Source organism: Narcine bancroftii, chromosome 2, assembly GCF_036971445.1.
Source record: "Narcine bancroftii isolate sNarBan1 chromosome 2, sNarBan1.hap1, whole genome shotgun sequence".
NCBI classification, from domain to species: Eukaryota; Metazoa; Chordata; class Chondrichthyes; order Torpediniformes; family Narcinidae; genus Narcine; species Narcine bancroftii.
In genome coordinates this window covers 53,766,563-53,781,529 of record NC_091470.1, presented here as the reverse complement: position 1 = coordinate 53,781,529, position 14,967 = coordinate 53,766,563, and the positions used below count along the sequence as shown (strand labels likewise).

Genomic DNA, 14,967 nt, shown 5'->3' with positions numbered 1-14,967 from the left:
AACGCTTCAGGGCTAAAGTGTCCATCACCTCAGAATTCAATCACCAGTCTGATTTAAGGAGTGTTGCCCTCCATTCTGTCCCTGGATGCCTTGTTATGGGCAGCACGATGCACCTTTGAAAGCAAGCAGCTCTCCAGATGGTCACCAATGGCTGGCTGCTCCTAGCCCCCTGATGTGCATGCACTCCTGGCCCTCTGCTGTGTGTGTACTCCTTGCCCCTGGTGTGTGTGCATAGCGGGTTGTTCCTGACCCAGTGGTCCATCATGTGTGCGTGCACGCAAGACGTCCACTCGCTGCTCGGTCCTGCACCACTGTTTGTGTGTGCACGTGCGCAGGACTTCTCATCGCTAACTCCTGCCCCACAGAGTGAAGGGACAGATTGAGGGTACGTTATGTATTTTTACCTTTGCTACATTAAGGACACTGTTTGACCCGCTGAATTTCTTCAGCATTTTGTATTTTTACTTCAACCATGGTGTCTACAGATTTTCGTGATTTATTTAGCAATTAATTTGCCGTTTCTGCTGCATGTATGGCCAGGCCCAATGTTAAACCGATTTTTGCCCCCAAGGTTTTATCCCTTCTTTGTGGTCATATTCTGGCCACTCTGAATTTTATAAAGGAATCAACGAAGAGATTCTAATCTTTGGCATTATTTTCCATAACACCAGCATTATTCCATCCCTGCCCTGTGATCCTGTCAGTGGATCAACAATCAGCTCCCTCTTCCCTCCTTAGTTCCAGAATATCTGATCACTGCAAGTAGTTTCCTGACCAGTTCAATTGCACCACTAACATTGCCAATCTAACTGATTTATACTGATTCCACCAACCACTTCCTATCAGTACACCATCTGACTTACTTAAAGCCATCTGATTCGATTGTAAACATCTGCAATCATACTCCAGGTGGTTATGCTTAAATTCTGATGGTGAAACAATACTTCTCATAAATGAATATCAATCCCAGTTCTGTAGGTACATGACAAAGTTTACCTAATTTAGAATTTTTTTCTTTCTTTGGCTTGGCTTCGCGGACGAAGATTTATGGAGGGGTATGTCCACGTCTGCTGCAGGCTCGTTGGTGACTGACATGTCCGATGCGGGACAGGCAGGCATGGTTGCAGCAGTTGCAAGGGAAAATTGGTTGGTTGGGGTTGAGTGTTGGGTTTTCCCTTCTTTGTCTTTTGTCAGTGAGGTGGGCTCAGCGGTCTTCTTCAAAGGAGGTTGCTGCCCGCCGAACTGTGAGGCGCCAAGATGCACAGTTGGAGGCAAGATCAGCCCACTGGCGGTGGTCAATGTGGCAGGCATCAAGAGATTTCTTTAAGCAGTCCTTGTACCTCTTCTTTGGTACACCTCTGTCTCGGTGGCCAGTGGAGAGCTCACCATAGAACATGATCTTGGGAAGGCGATCGTCCTCCATTCTGGAGACGTGACCCATCCAGCGCAGTTGGGTCTTCAGCAGCGTGGATTCGATGCTTGTGGACTCTGCCAGCTCGAGTACTTCGATGTTGGTGATGAAGTCACTCCAATGAATGTTGAGGATGGAGCGGAGACTGCACTGACGGAAGCGTTCTAGGAGCCGTAGGTGATGCCGATAGAGGACCCATGATTCAGAGCCGAACAGGAGCGTGGGTATGACAACGGCTCTGTACACGCTGATCTTTGTGTGTTTCTTCAGGTGGTTGTTTTTCCAGAATCTTTTGTGTAATCTTCCAAAGGGCCTATTTGCCTTGGCGAGTCTGTTGTCTATCTCGTTGTCGATCCTTGCATCCGATGAAATGTTGCAGCCGAGGTAGGTAAACTGGTTGACCATTTTGAGTTCTGTGTGCCCGATGGAGATGTGGGGGGGCTGGTAGTCATGGTGGGGAGCTGGCTGATGGAGGACCTCAGTTTTCTTCAGGCTGACTTCCAGGCCAAACATTTTGGCAGTTTCCGCAAAACAGGACGTCATGCGCTGGAGAGCTGGCTCTGAATGGGCAACTAGAGCAGCATCGTCTGCAAAGAGTAGTTCACGGACAAGTTGCTCTTGCGTCTTGGTGTGAGCTTTCAGGCACCTCAGATTGAAGCGGCAACCTCCGGCTCTCAGGTAAGGGCCAGGCCGCTCAACCAGGAACTCGTGGGGGCGGTTCGGAACCAACGGGCCGGCCTGCGGCTCTTGCACCCTGCTCCCGGAGCCCCAGCTGGTCAACGGACCCCCACCAAACATGGACAGGCTGGGCCAGGGGCGAGCCCCAAGTCTGCGCCCCACCAGAGCGGCCTTGCCTGGGGAACATCCAGGGTGTTTTGCAAGGCGTGGGAAAGGTTGTGGTCCTGTGTGTTCCTGCCCACTCGACCCTGCGTGGTACAGCCAGGCGTGGAAGTAATCGAGCTGCCTGTCCGGGGGCTCCATGGACCAGCAGGAGGGGCAGAAGAAAGCTCGCCCGCACTGCCAGCACTCAACCGCGGCAGGAGTAAACGCAAGCAGGCCAATTCCAGGGCGCACCACTACATAACTATGGACAGCGGTCGTAGATCTCCAGATATGGTTCGACCTAAAAGGGGAGGCAGGCCTCTTTAGTCCGGTTAAGCAACCTGCATAGGAGAAGGATACTCCGATATAAAACCTACGACCCAAGGACTTTGCTGCCACGTCCCAGCTTGCTTGGCCACGGCACACGAACCATGGGTATAAGGGTGGGGCCAGTACTGCGCACAATGCACTCCACCTAAAAGCTCCTTTGTGCAGGCCCGAGGACATGTCCAGGTCTTCCCCCTCAAATGATGCACACAAACTCAAGCTAGCATGCTGGAACATCAGAACCATGCTAGACAAGGCTGACAGCCACCGACTTGAACGTCGGTCTGCCCTCATCACACATGAACTCCTCAGACTCGACATCGACATAGCCGCTCTCAGCGAAGTCAGCCTTGCAGATGTAGGCAGCCTCCAAGAACACGGCGCGGGCTACACACTCTAATTTAGGATAAACCAGTTGGAAAAGACATTAACTGAAATGGGAAAAGAATTTGTTAGGAGATGCAATGTAATCTACTGTATATAGAATTAGTAAAAATTCAATATTGTTTAAAAAAAAACAAGGTCATTACAAATTATTTAAGGAACTTATGTAGAAGGCATCCAAATAAATAATTGGCATTAAGATGATACTGAATAAGTTTGATACTTGCCCATAGCAAATGCCTTCACCCCCTACCCCCTCTTTTTCCATTTTGATGTATTCCCTGAAAATCCATTTCTTGGATCATTTTGATCGCTCAGCATTGTTTTATTTAAATAAACCTTTATAATCTCACAGTAGATTGTTCTTTATATCAGACACACAACTGGAAATAGATGTAAATGATGTTTGAAAAAGATCTTTTATTTCTCCAATTTGATTTCAAAGCTGGCAATTCGATTCAAACTAACCTTAGATGAGGTGTATAGGATACTGCAGGATTAAAGATATGCTTCAATTGCATGATCAGGCTAACCTAATAATTTACAGATATTAGCTATTCATGTATTCCACAATGCTCCAACTAAAAAAAATACTTAATTTATATCACACTTCAGATAAGATGTGAAATAAAAATCTTGTTACTAAGATGATTGTGTTTTGAGCTCAGTATTAGTCACAATAAAAGATAGGATTTTCATGAAACTTGTGATCATAAAGGTGACATCAAATGTGTACGACAAACAGCTTCACTTCTTCTAATCAGAAATGTCAGGGCTCAGCAGCAACTGGGATAGCAATCCAAACAAAAAATTAACAGGTAAAAGATGTTTTAAGCACTTCTCATTGGGAATCTAAAGGAAGAAGTAATTTACACTGAAAATATTTTCTCTTTTCCAAAGTCACACAATCAACAGATCTTGAGTTTTTCTGCCATGCAAATCATTAGATTTTGCCAAGTATCATTAAAACATGAAGCTCCACAACACCATCTTTAAACTGCAAAAATAACAACTGGAGAGTTGTGGAGCAATCATTCTCTTGAACCGTCAAAATGGTGCAGTGGGTGTGGTGATATGTAATTACACCATTAGGTCACCAGGGGTCATCCCGGTGATCTTGTATATCAAGCAGTCCAGAGCTACAGTCTAGCCTTCCAGGTTCGTCTTGCAGAGAGACAAGACCCCTTAGTGTACATATTAGTTTGTTAAAGCTGTCTTATACTCGCACTGCTGGTGTGGTTATTGTCAGTACAATTTAATAAACTATTATGATAGCTACTAGGATGGAAGCTGCTTCTGCTCCAATGCGCATTCCCGACTACCTGAGTTCTCTTCCTGAGGAATGGAATCCAGGGACGACTAGCACACACATGGATCCGAGAACAGAGATGGCGAGGGACTGCTGTACTGAAACTGTGGTGGAATGCAGGAAAGACCACAGAAGTACGATAGGGCAGGTAAGAAATGGCCAAGAGCCCTGACAGCCCGTGGGTTCGCCGGTACAGCTGCCGCCGACCCTAAACCCCAGTTCGATCAGAAAGAGGCCACTACAAGCGCGGGTGGAAGGATCTCCACAAGTTGTGCTCCCAATCGCCACATATGTGCAGAATTCCCGACCACTCCAGAGCCAGGGAAAGCAGACACCGCTACTGTCACTCCCCCAGCAGCAGTTTCCCCAGTACCACGGTGACCTGACGCTACCGCTGGGATCCCCCCTAAGCCCGCTGCGAATGTCACAAACGCTGACACAAGCCCTACAGAGGCTCTACCAGCAGCTCCCAGTACCCCAGGGTCCACTCTTGCCACACCTAAGGGACCAGAGACTGCGTCTTAACCATGTGCTGCGACCAGACAGGCTGGAGCTCGACCCCAGAAATCCAGGAGCCGACACGCACTTCGACCACAGGCAAAGATGCTTTCTGAATTATGTGGAGGCTGCTGAGGCATTGGATAAAGAGCTATTAATGCTGCTGTTAGCGCAGCTGGGAGACCACCCTTACTCCCTTATACAGGATGCTAGGTCCTACCAAGAGGCAATGAGCGTTTTACAGAGGCATTACAGTAAGGGGCATAGTGAACTCCACTCCCGGTACAGACTCATGACCAGGTCACAACAAGTAGGGGAGTCTGCCAGAAACTTTATACTCTCTCTGCAAGACCTGGAGAAAGGCTGCAACTTTAAAGCAGTATCAGCTCAGGAGTATGCGGAGGACCTTATTAGGGACAGAATTGTTGCAGGCATACGCTCCACTGAGACGAGACATCGATTGGTGGAGAAAGGAATGATGGGGCTAGATGAGGCAGAGACTATTGCAGAAGCTTTAGAAAGCACAGGAAAGAATTGCAGGAGTACTCACAGGACCCTGGGGCTGGGACAAACGTCACACTGCTGGACTCTCTAGCCCCACGAAAAGAAAAGTATGCTGCCTCACAGGAATTCATAGCAGCAGCAGCACCTTGAGAGTACCAAGTGCTTTTTCTGTGGATAAAGAAAGCTCCCCAGAACCCTCTGCCCTGCCAGAGAAAATGTCTGTTCCAACTGTGGAAAAGGTGGGCATTATGCAAAAGTCTGCAGAAGCCCCAAGGCCACAGCCAAGGCCCATTCTCATGCTAATGAGAGGCGGGAAAGCTCTTCTTTCTCCACAGTTAAACAGAAGAAGAAGAATGCCATGTGCAGCCGGCCATCTTCAACAAATCCTACAAAGCAGAGGACACAAACTTCAGGAGATGAATATGATGCCGAGTACTATCGGATAGAAGGACACGATGGACACACCAGACTTGCTTCCCTACGCATGAATCAGGCGAGTCCACACAATTTATCTGATGCCACTGTGTGCATCAAAATTAATAATGTGAGGGTAAATTGCTTAATAGATAGTGGAAGCACTGAAAGTTTAATTGACCAGGGGTTAGTCAACCACCTTGCCCTCCCCACATGCCCAAGTGACCACCAGATCCTGTTAGCAGCCAGTAGCTTTGGGTTACTCGAGAAATCCAGGGCACAAAATACGGAGGGTTCAAATTACTAGTACTCCCTCACCTCTGTGCCCCGGTACTATTGGGGTTAGATTTTCAGTGCCAGTTAGAAAGCATTACAATAGTGCACAATGGGCCTCACCCCGCCCCCCCCCCCCCCACTACGCCTTACGAAGAAACAACACTGCAGCCTGTCTGTCCTGAACATAGAACCCCCTCCGCTGTTCACAAACCTGACCCCAGAATGCACACCAATAGCCACAAAGAGCAGGAGGTCCAGCCCAAGGGACAGAGCCTTCATTAGGACAGAGGTCTGCAGGCTACTACAGGAGGGCATCATAGAGTAGAGCACCAGCCCCTGGAGAGCCCAGGTGGTTGTAGTAAAGTCAGGAGAAAAACTGCGCATGGTAGTGGATTACAGCCAATCAACAAATTTCCAGGTTCGCCTTGCAGAGAGACAAGACCTCTTAGTGTACATATTAGTTTATTAAACCTGTCTTATACTCGCACTGCTGGTGTGGTTATTGTCAGTACAGTAGGAGATGGCAAAGTTTCACTCCCAGATGAACTCAATGCCTTCTATGCTTCAACCACCATAACAAGGAAAAACTACACTGCACACCCTCATGTTCCTTGATGATCCTTTCCTGTCCATATCTGAGGATGACGTGTGGGCTGCCTTCAGGAGAGTGAACATGAAGAAAGCACCTGGTCTGGATGGAGTAACCAGCCACATAATAAAAACCTGTGCTGACCAACTTGTCAATATATTCATGGATATCTTCAACATCTCATTCTGGCAGGGCATGGTATCTACCTGTTTCAAACCGGCATCAATCATATCATCCCCATGAAGAGTGTGGTAACCTGCCTAAATGAATATCAACCAATGGCATTCACATCCACAGCAGTGAAGGCTGATGTTGAAGCATATCAGCTACTGTCTGAGCAGCAATATGAATCTGTTCAAATTCACAGATCATAGCAACCTGTCTATAGTGAATGCCATCTCACTGGCTCTATACAAAGTCCTAGAACACCTGAACAGCAAAGATGCATACATCATGATGCTCTTTATCAATTACAGTTAAGCATTCAATGCCATTATCCCCTCAAAACTAATCAGCAGACACCAAGGTCTGGGATTCAACACCCCAATATGTAATTGGATCTTGGATTTCATCACCTCCAGACCACAATCGTTGATGATTAGTAAGAACTTCTCTAACACAATCCCCATAAGTACTAGAGCACCATAGGACTGTATTCTTAGCCTTCTGCTCCTCTTGCTATACACATATAATTGCGTGGCACAATACGACAACAACACCATCAATAAATTCATTGACAATGCCATGATAGTGGATTGTATAAAAGGGAGCGATGAGTCAGATTGGAAACTTGATTGAATGGTGTACAAACAACAACCTCACACTCAATGTCACCAAAAACAAGGACCTGATTGTTGACTTCAAGAAGGGAAAAGCAGAGGTGTACAATCCAGTGATTTTTGGAGATTCAGAGATGGAGAGGATGAGCAAATTTAAGTTCTTGGGAGTCACTATCTCAGAGGATTTTTCCTGAATCCTTCACACTAATGGTAGGGTAAAGAAAGCATGTCAGCGCCTCTACTTCCTCAGGTGTTTGCAGATGTTTGGTATAACACCAGAAACTCTGGCAAGTTTCAACAAATATGTGGTGACCAGCTGCATCACAGTCTGGTATGAGGTCACCAATATCCTTGAATGTAAAAGGTAGTGGACACAGCCCAGACATCACAGGCAAAACCCTTCCCACCATTGAGAACATCTACAGGGAATGCTGTTGTCGGAGAGCAGCAGTAATCTTAAAGGATCTACAGCAGGCGGCACACGCTCTGTTCTTGCTTCTACCATGAGTAAGAAGCACAGGTGCCACAAGACTTGCACCACCAGGTTCAGGAACAGCGGCTACCCCTTCACCATCAGACTCCTCAATGACAAACTCAATCAGAGATTCATGAAAGGACTCTTACTTAGACACTTCAATTTTTTTTTCTTCTCTGTGTATTGCACAGCCAGTTTGTTTCCATTTATTTCTTTACATGTGTACATTAAGTACAATTTTTTTGCATTACCAATAAATCTGCCCCTGCCCGCAGGAAAAAAAGAATCTCAGAATTGTATGTGATGTCATGTATGTGCTCTGACAATAAATCTGAATTCTAACCTCTGTGGTCCAATTTCAATTCTCTCTGCCGCTATAATAGCATTGGTTATCTCCTCTTTGGTTTTGTTAAGGTGATTTTATCTCTGGCCCAATGAAATGTGTCCCTCCAGTTCCCCTTCATTCTTTCTTTCTCCAAGCTTTATTTTATTTTCTCTAATTTAGTTTTAACAAGTTATGATTATTGAACCTTTGATAAGATTTTTAAAAGTGAACATGTCTATTACCTTCATCCAATGTTAACAGAAGTCTGGGAGCTGCATCAAAGCCTCAAGAAAGACAATTACTTTTTTGATGCTGATCTTAATGCTCCTGTTGAAGAAATGGAGAAAAGGAAAAAGCTCTTCTACACCTGAAGGACCCAGATATATTATGAAATATCACAAGGAGGATATGGTAAACAAGGACAACAAAGAAATTCTATGCTGAAAGAAGAGTAGCCAAGTAACACAGAAAGCCAAGGACAATGAAAGTATCAGAAAAAATCCTATCTCCCAACAAACTATCTCTCTCGGCCAAAAAGGGTGGCATGGTGAGTGTAGCGGTTTGTGCCACGCTGTTACAGCGCCAGAAACCGGGATTCGAATATGGTGCTGTCTGTAAGGAGTTTGCATGCTCTACCTGTGTCTGCATGGGTTTCCTCCAGGTGCCATGGTTTCCTCCCACCCTTCAAAACATACCAATTGGGTGTAATTGGCCAGCATGGGCTCAAAGGCTAAAAGGGCCTGTTACCGTTCTGTATGTCTAAATTTATATTTAATTACGCTAGCAGGCAAACATAATATTCCATATTGCTTCCATCGTTTTACTCAGCTAACAATTTCTATTATTCACAACTCATGCTTAACATTGTTTTCTCCTATTTCTATCCTGACCAATTCTAATGCACTTTTATTCACAGACCACATTTTACACCAATAAATCACATATTACATACACTTCCAAGTACAGGTTGAATTTTACATCCTATTCCAGTTGATCAATCAAAGCAGGGACATTGCCAAGACATATCCCCATAGAGACTCCAAAGGACTTGTATCTTGCAGCAGAAGGTGATCTACAATTGATACCAGCAAAAACAACAGGGAGGAGTGCTTTATTGGTCAGCTGATAAACTTGGAGGAGGAGTGGTAGCTATTGTGGCAGTGTTCCAGCCCTTGGCCAGCAGGAGAGCAGATATCTTTCATGGTGATGGTCTACATAAACCTTATGGTCCTCAAGTTCCACTTTAATATTAAAGCACATCTCCAAATCCACAAAATTCAGTTGAATTTATCATTCATACAATACTGTTCCCTTCTTTGCAACATAACTAAGATTATTTGCCTACCTGTTTTCAGAAAGCCACAAAGTCAAACCTGGTCAGGTCCTGACTGATCATGCACCAAAGAACAAAGAAATAAATATGCTATTTTTCGATCTGACAGTTGCTCAATTAGCTCAGATGACAGTACTAGGGGAGTTTAGAGGGAGGATCTATTCATTATGTCATAAAGCTCAAATGGATTATTGGCCCATTGACAAGCAAGTGGGGAGGTAACCTCTCCAAATTGTGACCACATGGAGCTTTATTGTCAAGGACTCAGATGAGGGCTCAGTCAAGACATAAAAAAAGAAGTCCAAATGAAATATCAATCAGGTTGGGTGAATCCAGCTACAACTTGGCCTATGGCTTTGTGTGACTTAGCATGAGATCGTGACTGATTCCATTTCATTACATTTGGAGGCAGATATGATGCCCATGGGTGATTACTGCACAAGCTGAAGTCATCAGGATGCTCTTTATCGACTACAGTTTGGGATTTAACCCCATCATCCCCTCAAAACCACTGAGTAAATGGATCATGGATTTCCTCACTCTCTCCCCCACCTCCAAGACCACAATCAGGGAAGATTCTTAAGAACTTCTCCTCCACAATCTCCACCAGTACCAGAGCACCACAGGGCTGTGTTCTTACCCCCCTGCTCTACACTTACGTCTGTGTAGCTCTACACTATCTACAAATTTGCTGACGATACCACGGTAGTGGGTTGTATAAAGGAAGGGGATGAGTCAGCGTACAGGAGGGAAATTGAATGATTCAATGACAACAACCTTGCACTCGATGTCACCAAAACTAAGGAGCTGATTGCTGACTTCGGGAAAGGAAAGCTAGGGGTGTACAAAGCAGTGATCATTGAGGGATCAGAGGTGGAGAGGCTGAACAAATTTAAGTTCTTGGGAGTCACTATCTCAGAGAATATTTCCTGGACCCAACATACTAATGGCATTGTGAAGAAAGCACATCAGCACCTCTACTTCCTCAGGAGGTTTGGTGTGACACCAGAAACGCTGGCAAATTTCTACAGAGGTTTGGTGGAAAGTGTGCTGACTGACTGCATCATGGTCCGGTATTGGAACACCAATACCCCTCAGCGTAAAGCCCTCCAGAAGTTAGTGGACATAGCCCAGGACATTGCAGGCTAAACCCTCTAAACTATTAAGTACATCTACAGGCAATGCTGCCGTCAGAGAGCAGCAACAATCATCAAAGTCCCTCACCATCTAGCACATGCTCTGTTCTCGTTGCTGCCATCACATTTGCTAATGAATCTTTAGTAGGTTTAAACTAGATTTTCAAGGGGGTGGGAACCAGAGTGCCAGAGAAGATAGAAAGGTGGAGGAGGGAAAAGGTGATGTGAAAATTGCATGCATTGTCAGAAGTCAATGTGTTGTATGTGGTGGAAATGTTAACAGATGCATCTATTTCAAGCAAGGAGTATTGTAGGAAAGGCTGATGAGCTTAGAGAGTGGATTGGCATGTGGAATTATGATATTGTGTCCATTAGTGAATCTTGGTTGCAGGAGGGGCTGGACTGGCAGATCAATGTTCCGGTCTTCTGTTGCTTCAGACACAATAGAATGGAGTTGGTTGAGGCTGATGAAAGGGGGAGGGGTGACATTGCTGGTCAGGGAAAATATCACAGCTGTGGTCAGGCAGGACCGAGCAGAGTGGTTGTCGACTGAGTCTATATGGGTGGAGCTCAGGAAAAGGTATGACCACACACATGGGGTTGTATTATAGACCGCTCAATGGTCAGAGAGAATTGGAGGTAAAATTTTGTAGAGAGATAGCAGACAGCTGCAGGAAATGTATGGTTGTGATGGCAATAGGTTTTAACTTTCCACTTATTGACTGGGACTCTCATACTATAAAAGGGCTGGATGGCTTGGAGCTCATCTAATATGTTCAGGAAAGTTTTCTAATATATAGAGATACCAACTGGAGAGACTAATTATTAAGGAATGAGGCAGAACAAATGACAGAATTATATGAGGCAGTGGGATCTAGTCCAGCTGGAGAAAAAAATGGGGTGAAAAATGGCAGATGGAATTGAATGCGGACAAGTGACAGGTGTTGCATTTGGAAAGGACATACACAGCAAATAACAAAGCACTGAAGAGTGCAGTAGAACAGATAAATCTGGGAATAAGGATATATAATTCCCAAAAAGTGGCATCACAGGTAGATGGGGTTGTAACGAGAGCTTTTGTAAAGAGGTTGTAACGAGACCTAGTGTCGCTGAAAATGTTCTCCCAGAATCACAGTGTGGCTTTCACGCAGAGGAACTACTGACATGGTCTTTGCCCTCAGACAGCTCCAAGAAAAGTGCAGAGAACAAAACAAAGGACTCTACATCACCTTTGTTGACTTCAGCAAAGCCTTCGACACCGTGAGTAGGAAAGGACTTTGGCAAATACTAGAGTGCCTCGGATGCCCTCCAAAGTTCCTCAACATGGTTATCCAACTGCACGAAAACCAACAAGATACAGCAATGAGCTCTCAGAACCCTTCTCCATTAACAATGGCGTGAAGCAAGGCTGTGTCCTCGCACCAACCCTCTTTTCAATCTTCTTCAGCATGATGCTGAAAAAAGCCATTAAAGACCTCAACAATGAAGACGCTGTTTATATCCGGTACCGCACGGATGGCAGTCTCTTCAATCTGAGGCACCTGCAAGCTCACACCAAGACACAAGAGCAACTTGTCCGTGAACTACTCTTTGCAGATGATGCCACTTTAGTTGCTCATTCAGAGCCAGCTCTTCAGCGCTTGACGTCCTGTTTTGCGGAAACTGCCAAAATATTTGGCCGGAGGTCAGCCTGAAGAAAACTGAGGTCCTCCATCAGCCAGCTCCCCACCATGACTACCAGCCCCCCCACATCTCCATCGGGCACACAAAACTCAAAACAGTCAACCAGTTTACCTATCTCGGCTGCACCATTTCATCGGATGCAAGGATCGACAACGAGATAGACAACAGACTCGCCAAGGCAAATAGCGCCTTTGGAAGATTACACAAAAGAGTCTGGAAAAACAACCAACTGAAAAACCTCACAAAGATTTGCGTATACAGAGTTGTTGTCATACCCACACTCCTGTTCGGCTCCAAGTCATGGGTCCTTTACCGGCATCACCTACGGCTCCTAGAACGCTTCCACCAGCGTTGTCTCCGCTCCATCCTCAACATTCATTGGAGCGACTTCATCTCCAACATCGAAGTACTCGAGATGGCCGACAGCATCGAATCCACGCTGATGAAGATCAAACTGCGCTGGGTAGGTCACGTCTCCAGAATGGAGGTCCATCGCCTTCCCAAGATCGTGTTATATGGCGAGCTCTCCACTGGCCACCGGGACAGAGATGCACCAAAGAGGTACAAGAACTACCTAAAGAAAGCTCTTGGTGCCTGCCACATTGACCACCGCCAGTGGACTGATATCGCCTCAAACCGTGCATCTTGGCACCTCACAGTTCGGCGGGCAGCAACCTCCTTTGAAGAAGACCGCAGAGCCCACCTCACTGTTAAAAGACAAAGGAGGAAAAACCCAACACCCAACCCCAACCAACCAATTTTCCCTTGCAACCGCTGCAACCGTGTCTGCCTGTCCCGCATCGGACTTGTCAGCCACAAACGAGCCTGCAGCTGACGTGGACTTTTACCCCCTCCATAAATCTTCGTCCGCGAAGCCAAGCCAAAGAAAGAAAGATGTGCAAGACAATGCTGAGGCCAAATTTGGAGTATTGTGTGCAGTTTTGGTCACTTAACTACAGGAAAGATAGCAATAAGAGAGAAAGAATACAGATAAGATTTAATGGGATATTGCTCAGACTTCAGGGACTGAACTACAGGGAAAGGTTAAACAGGTTAAGACTTTATTCCCTGGAGTGTAGAAGAACGAGGGGAGATTTGATAGAGCTATTTAAAATTGAGGGGTCTAGACAGAGTAATATCTCATAGGTTTTTTCTACTGAGGGTAGGTGAGATACAAACCAAAGCACATAGGTCAAGGGTGAAAGGGGAAATGTTTAGGGGAACATGAGGAGGAACTTATTCACATAGTGGTAGGAGTGTGGAATGAGCTTTCAACTGAGTGGTAAATGCAGGATCAGTTTTAACTTTTAAGAAACATTTGGACAGGTACATGGATGGAAGAGGTATGGAGGGCTACAGACTGGTTGCAGGTCAGTGGGACTAGGTAGAAACACGGTTTGGCACAGACTAGAAGAGCTGAAAGGGGCCTGTTTCTGTGCTTTCGTGACCTATGGTTCTAGTGTGCAAGTACAACAAACAATTGTGAAGGGGAAAAAAAATGCTGCTCTTTCTTGTGAAGATTTGAGTACTAAGATAAGAAATATTTGTCTCCAATTATTTGGGAATTTGCTGAGACCACCTATGATTTGACATCATCCTAAGGAGGAATACATTTGTGATAGAGGGAGAGATCCTTGGGGTAAGAGTTTATCTTGTGAAAATAATTTTAGCAGACCGAGCCCTTGCTCTTGTGTTTAAAGAATGTATGCTGAACTCATTGAGATTTACAAAAATTATTTGTAGGTTGTCAGGCTTGGCCAACTGGAACTCAGTCATAATCTCAGAGTAAGAGATCTACTATTCAAAACTGAGATGATAATTGCTTTCAGTTATAGGGTGGTAAGCCTTTGGAAATCTTTACCCAAGAGAGTTATAGAGGCCTAATTGCTCAATATAGTCAATAGAGTATAGCCTTCTTGATTTCTCTTCCTGAAGTTTTTTCTTGCATTTCTAATATTCCTTAAGTACCTTATTTGCTCTGTGGTGCCTGTACTTACTCTGTACCTCTTCCTTCTTCCAAACCAGATACACAATATCTCTCAAACCAAGGTTCCCTTTGCCTGCTAACATTGCCCTTGTTCCTGACAGGAACATACAAACTCTGTACTCTCAAAATTTCACCTTTGAACGTGTATTGTTTAATAGATTTAATTGACTTTTTTAGGTATTAAGGCTCGATATGGGGAAAATGGCACTGGCATAAAAGATCAGCCAGGATCTTATTTAATGTAGCTTCTGTTTCTTAATTCCATTTTTAAATTTAAATATACAGCACAGTAGCAGGCCCTTTGGCCCATGAGCCATGTACTGCCCAAATACACTGAATTGACCTACATATCCTTGCAATTTTGGGAGGAAACCAGAGCCTTCAGGAAAAATCCACCCAGACACAAGGAGAATGTACAGACAGCGTGGGATTCGACCCCCGACCTGGTCACTGGTGCTGTAACTGTTGCACTAACCACTTTGCTAACTGCCACCTGTTGCTTTGTGAATTGGGATAATGCATAATATTTTCAGGAGAATTGATATCATTTTTGTCATTCCAGAATCTGCATTTTTCAGATTTTCAGGTGTTGATCTTGAACTAATGTAGTTTATCTACTGAAGGGTTCTCTAAGAGTATTGCTCAGTCTGAAGTTCCAATATTTTGGTCTAGAGGTAATGAAGGACTGTGGATGCATTTCCAGATCAGAATATAA

At 45.1% G+C, this 14,967-nt stretch overlaps 1 long non-coding RNA gene across 1 annotated transcript in view; it reads right to left on the bottom strand.

Annotated features, from left to right (window-relative positions):
- The window catches only part of LOC138752345 (uncharacterized), a 39,956-nt gene that overhangs the window by 17,424 nt on the left and 7,565 nt on the right, over window positions 1-14,967 (bottom strand). The window contains exon 5 of the long non-coding RNA XR_011350544.1: window positions 8,356-8,440. This is a non-coding gene — a long non-coding RNA (uncharacterized lncRNA). The remainder of the gene's footprint in view (window positions 1-8,355; window positions 8,441-14,967) is intronic.